The 18509-nt window shown below is 36.9% G+C and overlaps 1 long non-coding RNA gene across 1 annotated transcript; it reads right to left on the bottom strand.

Moving 5' to 3' along the window:
- Positions 1–1831: 1831 nt before the first annotated feature.
- LOC123386063 lies at positions 1832–18136 on the bottom strand. Its single transcript, XR_006599565.1, has 2 exons — positions 17919–18136; positions 1832–2112 (listed from the first exon to the last, which is right to left on the bottom strand). It is a non-coding gene; the product is annotated as an uncharacterized LOC123386063 (long non-coding RNA).
- Positions 18137–18509: the final 373 nt, after the last annotated feature.

Genomic DNA, 18509 nt, shown 5'->3' with positions numbered 1-18509 from the left:
TCTTAATTTTGACTTCCTTTGCTATCTGGAAGGACTGGTAAGTTTTCAAATTATCACCTCTAGGTTTTACTTATTTAACAATTCTTTTCTCAATTCATGTCTTTCTCTCAAATTTTACTATAAGCAGCTAGAATAAACTAGGCCATATTTTCATAGCTTGAAACTATCCCCAGCTAAATATCACACCGTAGTTTATTCACACAGCCCCTGTTAGTGGATATGTAGTTTTATTCTATTCTTCTGCCATTATAAATATTACTGCAATAGTTTCTTGCGTATACGTCTTTTTATGTATTTTGTCAGTATGTATTTAGTATAGATTTCTAGAAGAAGAATTTCTTGATATAGGAAAAATGCATATGTAGTTTTGCCAAATTACCTAATTCCCTCCATGTTTGAGTGATTTTGTACTATATGCTAGTACCTGTTCCCTAAGCCTTGCTAACGTAACATGTCAAACTTCAATGTTTGGTATTCTGATAGATAAGAAATGACATTTTAGTGCAGTTTTATCTTGCATTTTATGTTATTGTAAGAATAACCATTTTTTCTATTACCAAAACCTCTTCACTTCATTTTTGAAGAATATTTTCTCTGTGTATAGAATGTTTAACTTATTTTAATACTTTGAAGATATTATTTCATTCCAATATGGTTTTGGTTTTGTTCTTCTGTTTAAGGAATCTGGCTTCAACCCTGTTGTGACTTTTTTGGGTAATTTGTCTTTTTTCCCTGGATGTTTTTATACTTTGTCTTTTTTCTTATTGTTTTTAGCACATTTACCTTGTTATGTGTAGGTACACTTTCTTCACTTGCTTCTTAACCTGAGACTTTTATATCATCATCAGGTTTTTAAGTTCTCAGCTATTATATCAAGCTTTTAATATTTCTTTTTTCCCCCTTGGATCCAGTAATATTGCATAGAACTTCTTTCTTTTACTCACTTATTTCATATGCTTTCTTCTATATATCCCATCTTTTTTACTTTTTATGTCCTATTCTAGAATTTTTTTGAACTTTCATTCATTTCACTATTCTGTCTTCATCTGTATCAAATACATTATTAAACTCATCTTTGAGTTCTTAATATCAGTTTCTGAATTTTTCAGTTGTAGAGTCACCCAGGCTCTGCAAAGTGTAATCTTTTATTTTTTTAAGCCAGTGGTTGAATCTCTATTATCTAGACTCCCTGTAAATACTGTAGATATTTCTATTTTATGTTGTTTCTCTTGGACTTTGACCATTGTAAAAGTGAGCTAGGGCTGTCCCCAGAAAGTATCACAGGCTAGATGGCTTACAGAACAGAAATATATTATCTCATAGTCATACAGGCTAGAAGTCCAAGATCAAAGCGTTGGCATGTTTGGTTCTTTCTGAAGCCTCTTTCCTTGGCGTGTGGATGGCCATCTTCCTCTGGCATCTTCACATGTTTTTCCTTTGTATGTGTTTATGTCTTAATCTTCCTTTTCAGAAGGACATAAATTATACTGGATTCGGTCCTATCCATACAACTGCATTTTACCTTAATTATCTATTTATAGACCAGATCCTATCTATAAACAGTTAAATTCTGAGGTATCAGGGGTTAGGGCTTCAACATATGAATCTGCAGGGACACAATTTGGCCCATAATTACCACTTTGTCTTATTTCTTCATATCTTTGTAGGACTTATTTGAGACCTAAGATGATATTGCCTTTCTCTAGAGAGAATTTATAGTTGTCTCTGGCATGCAGCCTGTGCATCAGCAATTCCAGATCACCTTAATCCAATACGTGTTGGAGTTGATTCAAAGCTGTGATTCAGTGAGGGCTAGTCTATTTCAGTTTCATCCTTACTCCTCACTCGTGGTCCTTTGGGGTTCCAATTCAAACAGGGTATTTTATCAGACTCTGTTTTTTGGTGGCTCTAAATCACAAATTCTGCCCATCTTGGTCCTCGAGTTTGTTGAAAATTTTGCTTAGCTTTTCAGTTCCTCACTCACTTCTTCAGGAATATGCTAATTATTCTTCAGGAAAAGTGGATACAAATGCTGGACTTGCTGCATTGGGTTTTCCTCTTTACTCAGATCTTGGTCTTGAAATTCTCACTGCATTGCTAGTCCTCTGTCATCTACACAGACAGACAGATAGACAAATAGATGGATATAGATAAAGGTATACATGTGCAGAAAGTCACATTTCAACTTTCTAATTACGCTGTCTGTGACAGTATTGACCGAAATTACTTAGACTGCCATTCCCAGGAACAAAATTCCACCCTACCCATCACTAAATAGGGTCAAACTGGATATGACAAAAATGGTACTTAAGAAAGAACAAATTCATTTTAAAAATTGGTTTTGTTTTTTCATTTCTGTATAATTCCAGTGTTAGAATTATTATTTAAGAGCTAGAAGATTAATGCCACTTTTATTATATCACTTCTTTTGTTTGTTTGTTTTGCAACATCCCTATAAATACTATATATACTCTTAAATATCTTCTTCACTGGTTGATTAAGATGGATAGGTTGGATATCTCTGAGCAAATGAATTTGGTGGAGCAGTGTGTATATTTTAGGTGTTTGATAAAGTAACAAAATAAATGGCAAGTATACGTTATCTGTAGTATAAACAAGGTAAATGAAAGAATTTTCAGTTCTGCATTCTGGAAGTTTGTTTCTGAAAATGAAGTCTTCCAATAGTTTGAAAATAAGGTCAAAGTAATAATCTCTATAAATTATTTTCAATACTTAAGAATCTTGTGTGTAATTTATTTTGTGTTTATTATTTTTAACAATGTGTAAGAAATCAATATTTTGTGTTATGTGAATATTTTATTAACTAAAAATGATAATGATGTTATTTGAATAGTCGGGATATGTATTTGATCCATACAATTAAAGGAGGAAAACCGTGAAAATTTTATTATGCACCTAGAATTTCTTAAATGATAATGATTAGTCAGATATGTTTTTATCAATTTCTTATTTACAATTTAATTTCCCTTTAGAAAATTAATAATCAAAATGTAAAAGGAATATAAAAGCCAGGCATTATTCTGAAATGACAGTAAGTAGCTTGATGAAGTTTAGTATTAGTTCTTTATATCTGTATTAACAAGGCAACATTTTAACTGAAAAGATAGTACTGAGTCAGATACTATAATACTTGGCTCCTTTTGACATTTGTCCATAAGGAAGTACCTGGTGAATATGGAAATATTCCGTATTGTAGAGAATCGGTACTCCAGCAATGCACTGCATTATGTCACTGTTAAAATTAATTACTTTGAGCACTTTATAAATTCAAAACTAGTTTTTTAATCAACAGATGTATCCTAATAAAAAGGAAATTATCATTCTGAAATGCCTCTAGTCATCCTAAAATAAAACTGTCAACATCGATTATGACTTAAATCCAAATGAAACAATTACTTGCAAACTTAGGTTAAAGTTAGAATGTAATACTTCAGTATTATAAATTATTAATGGAATTGTAAGGTTTTTTAGCAAAATAATCCCGTTCAAAGTGGGAAAGGGTAGCGACTCTCAACAAGTCAGTGTATTTCTTGTATGATCTTTGAGTGTAAAATACTAGTTCCCCCCCTTAGTTCAAACTCATATAGTTAAAAAAATATTTTTTACCTGCTTATTATACATCTCTATTTAATTCACTAAATCCAGGTTTTAGTTCATTTTGAATTGAGGAAAGCATTTTACAACAAAATTTTTGGAAAAAATTTTATTACGTTGTATGTAAAATATGGTGGGGTTGGGGATCGATTTGTCTTTAAATTAGACTTAATAATATACAATAAAGTAAAATGACAGGATATGTGCAATTCACTTAAAAGACTCATGCATGTTAGAATAGGGTTAATCTTTGTTAGCCTGAGTAGTAGCTGAAAAGGAGTGTGTACATTGGGAGGGAGAAAAGGGGAGTGTTGGTAATATTCTATTTGTTTTATCTGGGCACTGGGTCCGCAAGTGTGTTCAGTTTGAGAAAATTCATTTTGCTATAGGTCTACAGTACCTGCAGTTTTCTGTATGTATATGGCATACAGAACATGAACATTTTATAAAACAAATAGAGTAAGATATGTAAATAAAGCAGGGTAAATATTGGTATTTATTGAAATTGGATGACAGTTGCAGCCTTATTCACAACAGCCAAGAAATGGAAACAATTTAAGTGGTTATCGAAAGATGAATGGATAAAATATTATATATATATATATATATATATATATATATATGAAATATTATTTTGTCTTAACAAAAAGGAGATGCTAGCTTTTGCAACAATATGGATGAATCTGGAGGACATTATGCTAAGTGAAATATGCCAGACACAGAAAAAAAAAAAAACAAAAAAAACCTGGATGGCCTCACTTGTATGTGGAAGCTAAAAACATCAAATCTGTGAAAGCAGACAATAGAAAGAACAGTGGTTAGCAGGGGCTGCGGGTGGGGAGAAGAGATGGGGAGATGCTTGTTAAAGGTTACAGAGTTCATTATTTTGTAGGATGAATAATTCTAGAGATCTAGTGTACAGCATGATGACTATAGTTAATAAAACTGTATTGAATCATGTAAATTTACTAAGAGAGTAGATTTTAGGTGCTCTTATCACCAAAAATAATAAGTATGTGAGACATAATGTGTTTTAGTTTGAATGTGGTAATTATTTCATTATGTAGATGTATATGAAATCATCATGTCATACATCTTAAATATATCTAGCTGTTATTAAAGATAAGATATGGACTAAAATAGGAGTTAGATGACAGAATATTTGGGTCATTTTAGAATTTTTTAGTAATTTAGAACTTTAAAGTATTTAAAAATTTTCAAAATAAAAAAAGATTTTTTTTAAATGACACAAGGCAGATAGCTGAGTCATTAAGTATTGTTGGCTTCCTGGCATGAGGATTTTACATGGAAAATTAGCACTGTTATAATTGTATAAAACAATGGCTTGGGGAAAAAATAAAACACTTAAAAAAAACAATGATTTGGAACAAACATTTGGTGAAACACTACATGCCTTGACTGATACCTCTTCCTAGCATTTATTTGCTATCACTATGACTCTGGGACTTGCCTCTTTTCTTATATGGGGTTCCCCAAAAAGCAGAACTCGGTCCTAGGAAGCATTATTAGGAAAGTGAAATCATATAGGGAAGAAAGTCAATAAAAGATGCGTTCATGAATGGGCACTGTTGTGGACAACTGGGGCTGAGACTTGCTGACTATTCTCAGAGAATTTCCCAACCAAGGAGTGAAGAAGTTATTAACGAACAAATGTCCCTTATTGTTTGAAGGTTGCTTCTGTGGGCATTAACTCCCTTACATCTCTGACCTGCTCCTTGGTCTCAGAACTATTGTGTTTCTACAGCTAGAGAAAGCCTTCAGGCTGAGGTGTTTGAGGTAGGAAGCCATTCATTCATTCAATGAATTCCTCATTAAAACTGCAGGTGACCTCCAGGTTGGACCAAGAAACTAAGGCCAGAGACTTCTACAAATGCTACACTTTCCTGTATAAGGATTTAACAAATGTTTGGAATGAATTAATATCTCCACCCATCTAATAACTTTTAACTCATGTTTTGTGTTTTTGATTCCTTTTATTTTATGTGAAGTTGGTGAAAAAGAAAATAGAAATTTGAAACATATTGAATCGGGGATTTTGTATTCCTTCATGGTTATGAGTATTTTCTCCAAGATTTGGAAATAAGAATTCTCCCACTTTCAAAGTTGATGATATGTGTTGAATTCACCTCCATTTCATCTCTTTTGCTCTAGAGTGAGATTTGTATTTTAAAAGATTTTTAATGTGATTCCGTCATTATCTTTATAGGTCTCCTGTAAGTGATAAGGACAGTTTAATTAACAGAATTCAAAATAACATAAAGAATACAAATCAAGGAAATTTCTTTACGACTACCAAGAAACATTATGAAGAATGATACCAGTCATTCTGGGTTGCCTACAGAATGGAAGTAGAGAAAATAACCTAAAGTGAAATAAGTTTAGAAAATTAAATGTATTAATCCCCATTTAAATAACGTGTGGCTAACAGGCACCAATGCAGCCTTCTCCCTATGGGAAAACATGCAGAAAAAGACAGGAGTTAATAAGTAAGTGAAACAGACACAACCTTAGGCTAGAATCTGTGAGAAATTGGCATGCTTAAAATAGAAATTGAAATCTTTGAGGGGGAGAAGAAAGAAAAGAAAAGGAAACAACTGTGGATTTAATTCTTGAGTGAAGTCAAGAGATTGAAACACACACACACACACACACACACACACACACAACTAAGAAAGGTGCTTTATCCATTCTCCAACTAAATGGCACATTTCAGGTACTATTTGCAGAGGAAGTACCATAATACATGTATTCTGGAAAGTATAGGTACTATAAGTGAGCACTGAAGAGGGGAAAGATATAAAAGAAATCCCATTCTTCAGGCTGGGAATTATAATCTTTACCTATTTTCTTTGTTTTGAATCAGAAAAGCAGATTATGCAACTAGTAGAAAAATTCCCTGAAGTAATAGACAATTGTACACGGCCGGCTCCTTATTAAGGCTCCTGTTGTCTGTCCTTTACTACGACCCTCCAAAGAGAATTTCAACATTACTCAAGTAGAAAGGGAGCAGGACCTAACCAATCCATATTTTCTGTAAGAAAATTACATCCTGATAGATCTAAATTCCCTTTAAGAAGAAAAATTGGCATTGGGCTAATAAAAAATTACTGCAGCAAAAGAGAAAGGGAATAGCACAAAGACGAGTGCATCCCTGACAATAATTTATTGCAAGATCTAGAAGAAAATTATGATTACTTATATGACAAGGTTTAGGGCCTCACCAGTATCAGGCAAAGACAGAAGAAAATGGGATGAGGAAAAGAAAGCAATAAGTGAGTTATCAAAGGGCTTCTAGGACAATTATAAATTAATGATAAGGATAAAATTTCCATTTGAGCCTGATGTGGATATCCACTGCTGTGGAAAATCAAAGCAGCGATGTGGACCAGAAGCATGGGAAGTTTCCCAGAACACAGAGAAAAATGACAGATTTGATGAAAGAAAGTGAATACACACATAGTATATGTCAAAATGAATGTATATGGATAGAAAAAAAAATAGTAAAGATAAAGTAAAGAGTAGTTGTTCCCAAAGAGGATAACCAGACTAAACAGAGGAGACATAAATAAGAGAAAACATTTCAAGGGTAAGAAAGGACTAACTACACATAAGGTATAATTTCTGGGAAAAATCCTTATCCAGATACATCCTGATAAAATACATGAATCACAAGCATGAAGTAAAAACACTGAAACTGCCTAGGGAGGAAAAGCAAATATCTGTAGTAACTAAAAAATCAAGCTGGCCTCAGACCTCTCCTCTGCAATAATGAATGACAAAATACGTTTTGATGCAACAGGCATCAAAATATTATTAAAATATAGAACATATATATATATATATAATATAATTAAGAAAATTGGTTTTGTATATTTATATTTATATACAAGACTTTGTATCTTACATTTATTTATTTATTATGATCTACATTAAGACTAACAAAGGAGACAATATGGTATGTCAAAAATAGAATGAAACAGCAAATTCTATACTCAGTTCAAGAGGTATAAATCTAAATACTTTCATCAGTAAATAGGTAAGAATAAGCACAGATAAACTAATTACTCACTATGAGAAGCTAAAACTGATATGCCAAAATTATCCCAAGTAGTCTAAGAGATAGGAATAAGGAAGACGTGAAAACTAACACAAAGACTTAATTAATTTGAAAGCATGAAATGGAATAATTGAAAAATTTGAAAGCTACTAGATTGAAGAGACAAAAAAAATGCAATCTTGAGAACTTACAAAACATATACACTGATCTATATACACACAAAGAAAATAAAAGTACACATTTTGAGAATGAAAAAAGTGAGGTAAGCATAAATTTGTCAAATTTTAAGACTTTGCTACTCATAACATTGTATTTTAGTAAACATTCAGAAATACATTACTTACTATAATTCCACTAATTGAATAGACCAGCAGGGACTGCCCTTCAAAAATATGCAGGTCCAGATGACTAGCAGGTAAGCTTTTTTGTGTAATAATTTCTATCATACTCTGGAGTTCACAAAAATTATAAACTTCTTAGTTAATAAAAAAAAATTCAGACCAGTTTCAAATAAGAGTATAAATGAGTTACCAAAGGGCTTCAAGGACAAGAAAATTCTAAATAAAATTATTAGTAACTTTGTATGGTACTTTATTAAAGTCTTATATATTATTACAAGTGTGGGTTTTTTACTGAAACACAAAGGTATTTCAACATAATAAGCCCTCTGTGTCTCAGTTTCCTCATCTATTGACTGGATAATGATAGGTTCCTACCTCATACTGTGATTTCAAAGACTGAGTGTATCAATTTTAAATGGCTTAGATGTCTTATTATATATATTGTATTGGTCGTGTTTCTCAGGAGAACCCTAACTACAAGATCACTACAAGAAACCCAAGTTTAAAATTATCATAAAATAATTGTAATTATACTAAAACCTACTACTAAAACCAAAGGAAACAACAGAAGTTGGCGAAGATGCAGAGAAAGGGGAACCCTCTTACACTAGTGGTGGGAATGCAAACTAGTGCAGCCACTTTGGAAAATAGTATGGAGGTTCCTCTACAAATAGAACTACCCTATGCCTCAGCAATTGCACTACTAAGTATTTACCCAAAGGATACAAAAACACTGATTTGAAGGGACACATGCACCCTGATATTTATAGCAGCATTATCAGTAATAGCCAAATTATGGAAAGAGCCCAAATGGCCATTGATTGGTGAATGGAGAAAGAAGAGGTAGTACATATATACAATGGAATATTACTCAGCCATAAAAAATAAATCTTGCTATATGCAACGATGTGGATGGAGCTAGAGTGCATTATGCTAAGCAAAATAAGTCAGAGAGATATAAATACCATATGATTTCACTCATATGTGGAATTTAAGAAACAGAACAGATAAACATAGGGGAAGGAAAAAAAAGCAGGGAAACAAACCTTAAGAATCTCTTAACTAAAGAAAACAAACTGAGGGTTGAAGGAGGGGAGTTGGGTGGGGAGATAGGTTAAATAGGTGATGAGCATTAAGGTGGAGACTTGTATTGAGCACTGGATGTTATATGTAAGTGATGAATCACTAAATTCTGCTCCTGAAACCAAGATCATACTACATGTTAACTAACTAGAATTTAAATAAAAACTTGAAACATTAAAAAAAAAAACCCTAAAATAAATAAATAAGCTCTGAATTTGACTGTAAGTTTCATATGATCAGTGCCCAAACGGATTTAGTCATTCATACTCATGCCCAGTATACTTGTTGACTACTTTTCCCTCTTGGGATAGTCTCTCTCTCTCTCTCTCTCTCTCTCTCTCTCATTCTTTTTCTCTCTTTGTCTCTATTTTTCTTTCTATCACTCTGAGTTATCTAGAGGCTTACCCCTGCACTGAGAATAAAGACTTTTTTTTTTTTACACTGGCCTACAGAGTTCTTCATGAGTTGGTTCCTAACTACCAGACAGCTATCTTTCTGTTCCTTCAATGCATTAGACTCCAAGAACCCTTGTTTTCCCCTGTGTCTGTAGATCTCTCCTCACAACTTTATGAGGTGGGCTTTTTGTCTTCCAGGTCTATCTCAAAATCCATTCCCTGATGATATTATCTAACATAATCCCCAATCCTTTTGTATACTATTACATCACTTTTTTGAGGTACTTATTGCAATCTGCAATTATCCTTGTTTATTTGTTTGTTTATTGGTTATTACCTATCTCATCCCATTAGAATATAAGCTTTTAAAACAAACCAAATGCCCAACAAAGGGAACTTGATTAGATGATTCCACTGAATCCAGCCAGTGGGATTGTTGTTCAGTCATTAAAAATGCTATTGAAGATGAGCATTTATTGTGCAAGAAAGATGTCACTATATGTGGAATGAAACAAAAAAGGATACAAAACAGGTAAAGAAGTATATCATTTAAAATGTGTATCTTTAACAATTATCCCTTCTCCAAAGCCTATCCAAGACTTTTATTGTTTCAGGGCATGAGAGTTAGAGTGTATGCTCTTTTCAGAATTTTTAGAGAATTTCTTTATCAACATTTTAAGCAACATTTCAGCATGTCAAAAGACAGGCATTTGCATTAAATATGATCAGTTACACACTAAGGAGGTATAGAATAAATTTAGTATGGTCAGACTATACTTTTTAAAAATAAAATAATATAGAAGAGAAAGGAATTGAATAGACTAGAAAAGAAGATAACAAAATACTTTTGTGCAAGGGGTAATTGTATTATGAGAAAGAAATGTGTTTTGGATATGTGTGTGTGTTCTGAGTCAGGACAGAAAATATATTTATTATTGTGAGTTGAGATGAATAAATGGCAAGAAAAGAAAGTTTGAAAACTCCTCCTTGCTTTCGTGAAGTAGAGGGATGTTGTCAGATACATGCAGCACAGAGGACAGAACTACCTCCCTTCCATTCTTCTCCAGGAGATCCCAGGCTCCCCACCCATACTTGGGAGTAGCTGCATCAGAGTCAACTTGAGATGGGAGAACTTCAAATCGAGTTTTCCTGGTTCTTCCTAGTTTCCTGAGAAAGTACATGATCACCTACATTTTAACAAGCATAATTCCCTTTAGCTCTCATGAGTATTATGTTGTGTATTGGAAATGCAGGGACTACTGAGGTTACTTGATTTGTCCGAGCTAGAAAAGTGATTCCATAAAGATTTAGAAGAACACTTTCTAAAGGCAGGGATCTGAATAGCAACCCCAGAGGTCTCGGCCAAATGGGTTTTGTGTACACTCTTGCCCAAGACACAAATGTGAGCTCGTGTATTTGTTTTCTGTGGCTGTTGTAACAAAGTCCCACAAACTGGGTGGCTTATAACAACAGAAATTTATTCTCTTAAAACTTCTTGAGGCTAGAAGGCCAAAATCAAGGTGTCAGCAGGACCGTGCTCTCTCTGAAGGTGCCAGGAGAGAATGTGTCCTCACCTTTCTTTTAGCCCTTGGTGGCATCAGAAATCCCCTATTTTCCTTAAGTTGAAGATGCATCACTCCAGCCTCTGCCTCTGTTGTTGCACGGTATTCTCCTCTGTGTGTCTGTTTCTGTACTTTTTCTTCTAAGGACATCAGTGATATTGAATTAAGGGCTCACCCTATTCCAATATGGTCCCATTTTAACTAATAACATCTGCTAAAAACCTACCTCCAAATGAAGTTCTGACATTCTGAGAAGACAACAATGGGAGGGGGCGCTATTCAACCTGGTATGGTCCCTGTGGTTCTTCCTCCCTTCCCTCTTCTGTCTTGTATTCTTCCTGGTTAACTTTCAAACTACTCAGCCACATGTTTGGCTGGTCTTATTTTCTTTGCCAGTTTTGTAGCACGCTGGAATACTTGACTGTTCAATCTCCTAGTTACTGCTTTCCTGCCCACAGGTTTTGTCTTTTTAGTTTTCCCTCCTTCAAGGCACCTCTCATGAATGCCCCCTAGAAACCTCCCACCCCCCTACCCTGCACTTCTTTGGATCTGATCCAAAACTTTGAACTTGCATAATAATGTTTTCTTTCCTGAGCCACCATTAAGAGACAGGACATGGTCCTACCCCCTTACTAACCTAATTATACAAGGTTGGGGTGTGCAGCTATAACTAATATTTTGAAATATTATCTTATATTCAACTTCTTTCTCATTTCCTGTAATTCTTGCTGCTCTAAGGTTCCACATTTATCGAAGCTGAGCGTACCTTCAGGGAAAGGGCAGAAACCAGGGAAAAAAGAAGTGTCAGGCATTCGAAAGAAAAAAGGTGTTTTTTTTTTTTCTTTTTTTTTCTGGGAGGACCTAGGCTTTAAATTATTAAGCTTTAGCTTGGAGAAGTCAGACCACAGCAGTTTTTCTATAAAGCAGACAGTAAGAATGTAAGATTGAAATGCGTTTCGTGTTTCTTTTGGAAAGATGGTCAACTTTCCTCTGGCCTGGTGAGAGGCTTATGGTCAGGGAGAGTAGAAGAGCCCAGGGAGAGGAAGGAAAAAGAGATGGCAGATTTGGAAGATAGGGAAATGGATGTTCCTGAGGGGGACTTTCCTGTCCTGTCTTGTGACTGAAAGGGGTTAGTGACCTTCATACACTTTAGGAATTCCATGGTGGAGAAAACTTATTTTTTGCATCTTGTCTTAACTCTTGAATGAAAACACCTCCTTGAGTGTAAATTAGGGAATCTACAAAGGAGGAGAAATGTCAACATGGTATACACAGGTAAAGAGAGAATGAAGAGTAATGCTATATAGTTTCCTAATATGAGTGGGGTGGAGGAGATCTAGATTTTCCTGGTGGCTCCAGAGGGGAATGAGAAAGTTCCTCCATGGCAGGAAGTCTGAAAGAAGCCTGAAGTTGGAATGAGCCAAGAGCTGAGTCCTTATCACTCAAAGCCAATGGGTGAAGATGAGAGCAATGGGTGTAGCAGGGTTAATGGTAAACACCTAAAGATCAAACGGAAGACAACAATAAAAGAAGATACCTATCCCTAATATAAGGACAAAACATGAACCAACAATCATGGAGTGAGGACAAGAAGAGCATGTGAAAGAAACCCTGAAAAACTGGGTAATTAGATAAAAGATGGTAAATTTTAAACCTAAGAAGGCTTTGTGCTTCCTTGACTTTTTCCAACCACTGGTTGATAGGAGTAGCTTATTAGCAGGTCGAGTTTAACTACAGAGAATGTTTAAAGTTCATATTATGTTCTGTTCTGTTCTGTTATGGCATATTATATTATATTAATTGTATTAGTGATGCCAAAATGAGCCCAGCTCTGATTACGACCCAAATTTCCTTTCCCTTATTTCCTATTACATGCACATCTATAAACTGCTCCAAATGTAGAATCTTGGGGAAATTTTTTGTTCAACTCTCTTCTAGTCCTTTATAACATATCTGTGGCTTAATCAAATCACTTCCTTGTCAGAAACAGTGGGTTTCTTTATATTTCCACCACAAAATTGCTAATCCAACTTTGATGTTGATCTTTAATCTAGACTACTGGTGACCTAGAAGTGTAAGCATTACTTCATACCAATCTGTTATTAAAAGATAGTAACCCAAGCAAAAATGATAAGCAGAAACTTCTCTGTGTTAATATTTAAGCTATGGAGTTTTCCAAGGATACATCCAGGGATGTGGCACTTTCAAAAATAATCTTGAAGTAGAATTGTACTCTCAAATTTTCAAGTTTTCAGAAGATATTAAGCTATGCTGAAGTACTGAAATGCCAAACCATTACAGATAAACCGTAAAAAGACTTCAGAATTCAATGTGACTGGACAGAAATGGGACAGATGAACTTTGAATGAAAGCAAGTGAAGTAAAGCTTTTTAGAGAAAAGAACACTTCATCATACTTCTAAAACCAAAGGTTCTGAGCTGTTAGCTAACCTCAAAGTGGAAGTGATTCAAGTTATTAGCCCCATCTAGTAATGCTCTTTAACAACTAATTATCAATAAAAATATTGAGTAATAATATATTATTTGAGCACTATATGCCAGGTGCTGAGCTATTTATTTCATGTGTATTACTTTACTTAAACTCTTAGTAACCTCTTGTTCTTTTTGTTTTATGAAATACGAGAAATGTGAAGGTCAGAGTGACATCAGTGATTCAAGCCCAAGGCAGTCTGATGTCAAAGCTCAGACCTTTACCTACTATGTTACACTGCCCTGAACTGAACATCTTCTACTCTGGAACAAATCTGCATCTTTGTTCCTGAAATAGTGTCAGAATCGAGGGAGACGTGCCAGAATAAGAATAAATCTAGGGCAGGGCTACTAAAATTGTCAAGGCTATGGTATATGAGGGTACGCTTTTAAAAAATAATTGTGGGTTCAAGATACAAACTATAGAAAACATGAGTGGCTCACAAAATCCTGGAAGTCTAGATCTATTGACTAGCATATCTTTCTTAAAGAAGGAGGGCACATGAGGGAGAATGCTCTTGACCACATGAGTAAAAAATCTCAAAGATTTGCTATTTTTAAGGTGAAGATAGAATATCAAGACTATAAAGACCCTTGCCTCATGTTTTCTGCCTCTTCCTCTACTTTCCTGAGTCCTTCAGGTCCTCCTTACTGGCAGCCACAATATATCTGAGACCTTAGCCCCATCATCTGGTAACAAATTACCTTGGCATCTTCTCAAAACAGTATCAATATAATGAGCCTTTCCTAGGTACCTTTTTTTTTTTTTTTAATTTAGACCCTGGATTTACTACCTCTAGGGATTAACCTTGGGGTATTTTGTTGCTTCCTCAAGCCATATATCTCTCCTTGACTTCTCTCAGTCCATACAATGGGGATTTGCTGTGCTTCTTTGTTTGGAATATTAGCAGTTACCGTTCTCATTTCCCTTTTTGTTCCCACTAAAACCTTGCTAAGGGACAGTCCTGTTTCCCAAAATGAAATCCTTGTCTCATACTCAACACCAGTGTCTGTCTCAGTTCTGCTGTTTGTGAACAAGTGTCCCCTACCTGCTTCCTGGAAATGACCAGACCTAGAATCCCCAATACTATGCTTTGTCTCTCAGAAGGTAAATCATGTCTTACTGTCTGAAACTGCCAATTCTAGGTGATGCTCCTTAGATTTCTAAGCTTGCATCCTGAAAGCTATTACTAAGGAGGAGAAAATAAAACCAGGTGGAAAGGCACTTGGCTAGAGGAAACTTACCAGGACAGAAGATTTTGTATCCTACAGGAATGGTTCCATTTTAGGGTTTAATCAGAGTGGATTAGCTTTCAAGAGAACTGGTCCATTGGACAGAGGTTGAGGGAGTGATAGTATGGGGTCTCAGGTGCGTGTCTGAGCCACAGAACAATAGAGTTTGCCCTAACAGGTTTTGGAAATGTCAGAAATAGATTTAGCCTCAGGATAAAAGGATTAGGCCAGGGGTACATATACACAGACAAGAAAGGTATGATTCAGGGTGGGTTATAGTCCCAATAAGCTGTGATATAAACCAGGAATCTGTGACCAAGAAGACTACAGCAAGCACAAAGAAGTGTGGGGCAACAGGTTAGGGTGTACAATTTCTGAGAGATTACCTATGTACTCCTGATGATTTCTACATTCTTGTTTGGTTTTGTAAACAGGACAGGAAATAGTGTATATGCGATTTAAAAGGGCCAGTGGAGGAAACAGGGAGTAACCGTAGATAACATACAAGGCCTTGTATTGGCTTTGTGGGAAGAAGCTAGATTAGAAAGAAAGGGAAGATTTGTCACTAATATTCCAATTTTTCCCTACTCAGCTGTATCTCCAGAGTTACTAGTTTTTCTTTTTTCTGTCCCACTATCTTGGTGTATCTTGTCCTGAGCCCTGACTCCCTCTATGACATTGCCTCTCTGATGCAACCTAGGTTGGAATGTCATGCTCATACTGGAAAATGGAGATAGAAATTAAACAGAAACCATAGTCAATAAAACTACAACACATTGTTAAGGTAATTAGGGTTGTCAGAGGGGAGCCCCTAAATTTTCATGGCCCTGTAATTGCAAATGATAAAGTGTTCATTGTTCTTCTTGTTAGAGACAGAAGAATACTCTTGAGTGGGCCCTGGCAGTAATATAATGTGGGATTCCTTTGGGCTCGAAGCAACATCTATATCCACAATGCAAAATCCAAGAAGCTAGTATTCCATAGGTTATTTATACTGCTCCTATAGGAAACTGCTCTAATTGGGCTACACAGAGTGTCCTGGGTCCGATTTCATTATAGCTCTTGGGCCTGTCTTCTAGAGCTCCTCTCCTCTAATAAACCATCTCCCTTCCCATCCTCAAGCCTCAGCTCAGGCTCACCACCTGGAGGCCTTCAGTAGCTAGTGCTAGGTGTGGCTGAATGCATCAGGCCTGTTTGGTCAGAGCAGATATAAAATGCTGAATATCAAAAATAAAAATAAATTTATAAAATAATACCTTGATTGGTTGAACTGGCCATTTTTTTCCATAAATTATCTATCCAGGATTTTCATAGGAACAAAAACCCCTATATTAAATCCAGTGCAATTTTTTATTTTTACTGTCATGTTAACTGAATTAATGGTTGCACATAGAGTTTGCCACCCTATGCCCTAGGATTTTGTTTACTTATATAAAAATTGTCGTGTCAACAGAGATAGTAGCGCATGTGTTGACCAACACACTCTGTCCACTAGATTGTCTGTTTCTTAAAGTAAGGGATTCTGTCTGACATATTTTTGAGTGTCCAATATCCAGAATTAGGCCTTGCCCAGAGTAGATACACCTGGCTGTTTCCTCAACTGAAATAAATTCCACAATGTCCACGTTCTTTCCAAGCTCTGAATAGTTCATTCAGAAACTGCTGAGGGTTCCATGGGTGTAGGGTCCTTCCCTAGACAGAGGTGTGCACTACGTGGAAAATAGAGGCCCTGACTCCCTGAAGCTAACGTCCTAATGTTGAAAGTTAAGGAAAATAATCCCCATTAGGGATAGTCACTTAGTCTGGATTCCTTTGCAAATGTGATACACTGACATTCTGGGATATTAAGATATTTCAGTCTAGAGTCCTGCAAACACTCAAAGAGCAAATGATTCAATATGAGTCCCCCCACCCCTAAAAAAAAGGGATAGTGCCAACATGCAGGTGAAATACTACTTCAGAACATGAGCAGCTAAAATCTGCAAGTGTCTCATGGACAATATACATTGTGAGCTGCTGTCTGAGAGTTGCAGTTTACTGCCCCTTGAAGCTGCTATGCTGTACTATGCAGGAATGATTTTTTTTTTTAAAAGACAGATCTTCAGAAATTTAAGACAATTCCCACCCCCACCCTCCCCATACAAGTGGCCAGTGAGTGAACATCACTCATTCTTTTCAGAAGTGCCACACATTGAATTTTGCTTCTAAAATGACACTTAATTCCATCCATGTGAAAGTGGCATTTCATAAGGAAGGGGTCCTCAACACTCAGTGAAGTGTCCATTGGGACGCGTTCACCATCCCATTCTTGGAAATCCAGAGGGTAAGCAGTAGATCCCACCCTACAAAGATGATATACATAATTCACTTAAGTGAGATAAAGGACCTTGGTGGAAACAACGGGGACTATTCATTTTCTCTTGCTTGGAGTTCCCTCCCCACAGCAGAAGTAGCAGGGGGAGAGGGAACTGCAGCACTAATCTATTATGGGAGCAGATAAATGAATACTATGCTCCAGATTTTTCATAGCAATTACTTTTGTAACACACGTATAAATGCACGTTTGTAGCTATTTTTATTACTTCCCTATCCATATGCTGTTCGAATAGTGAAGAATATATTCAAGAAAGTGAATTGCACGCAGGAAGCATTAATTATTGTGGTTATGGAAGCAAATCACAAATCACTACTATATTCCCAGTTTTTCCCTATTAAAATTGGGCTAAGTATTTCTATACTTGCTCCAAAGTAAAGATGCCTCGAGTTTTCTAATCCTTTTGTAACTGAATTTCTTAAGCTCCCCAAATATCAGAGCTAGCTAGCTAGCTCTGCCCCTGTGAGACACTGTCTTTCACAAAAGAGAAAAGATTTTCAAAGCAGTCAACTTTAGTAGGAGACACTGCATATTAAATAAACTAAGCTCTGAACTCCCAGTGTCTCCTCTCCTAGAGAGGAGAGGCATTTCATTGCCGTGCTGACCACAATTCCATTTAAAAAGGACGGAAATGGGGAAGAAACTGTGCCATTTCTAAGTGCCCTGGCCTGTTCTGCCCTCTAGTCAAGTAGAACGGGTCCTGGAAGACCTTGGGCGACGGGGAGGAGACGGTGTGTGCTGTAATTACCCTGGTCTAGGGTGGCAGCCGGCCCTTCGGCGTGCAAGCGCAAACAGCGGCGTCGGGCATGATAACGGTGGTCAGCCGCCGCGGAGCTCCCAGGGAGTCGGGGGAGGGCCTCGGCGGGGAAAGCTGGAGGCCGGATGCCGCCGGCCTCGCGGAGCCTCTTGGCGCTGTCCATACTGATGAGCTCCTCGGCTGACACAGGCAGGCAGAGCGAAGGCGGAGCAGAGGAGGCAGAGGAGGCGCGGAGGCAGGCGGCAGAGCCGCGCACCCGGCTTTGACGTCGCCCAGCTGCGGCTAGCAGCTCGCGCTCTCAGCACGTAGCGCACAACGTGACCACACACAGCCTCCCTCTCTGGCAGCCCGGCAGCCCGTCCGCCCGCTCTCGGCTTCGCTTTCGCCCTCCTCCTCCTCCTCCTCCTCTCGCCTCCGCGGCGCGCACCCCCGCGCACAGCCAGGGATTCCGGCCGGCGTCGAGCCCTGGGCGCTCCGCCGCCTGGCCCGACACCTCTGCCGCAGCTGGGGCCCGAGCGGCGGCCACGCAGCCGGGTGTCCTCTTCAGGCGGCCGCTCCCGCGTTCACCTCTGGATGCCAGCA

This window comes from Felis catus, chromosome B3 (genome assembly GCF_018350175.1).
Source record: "Felis catus isolate Fca126 chromosome B3, F.catus_Fca126_mat1.0, whole genome shotgun sequence".
Taxonomy (NCBI): domain Eukaryota; kingdom Metazoa; phylum Chordata; class Mammalia; order Carnivora; family Felidae; genus Felis; species Felis catus.
Note: the sequence above shows the minus strand (reverse complement) of the source record. Positions and strands in the feature narration are given on the sequence as shown.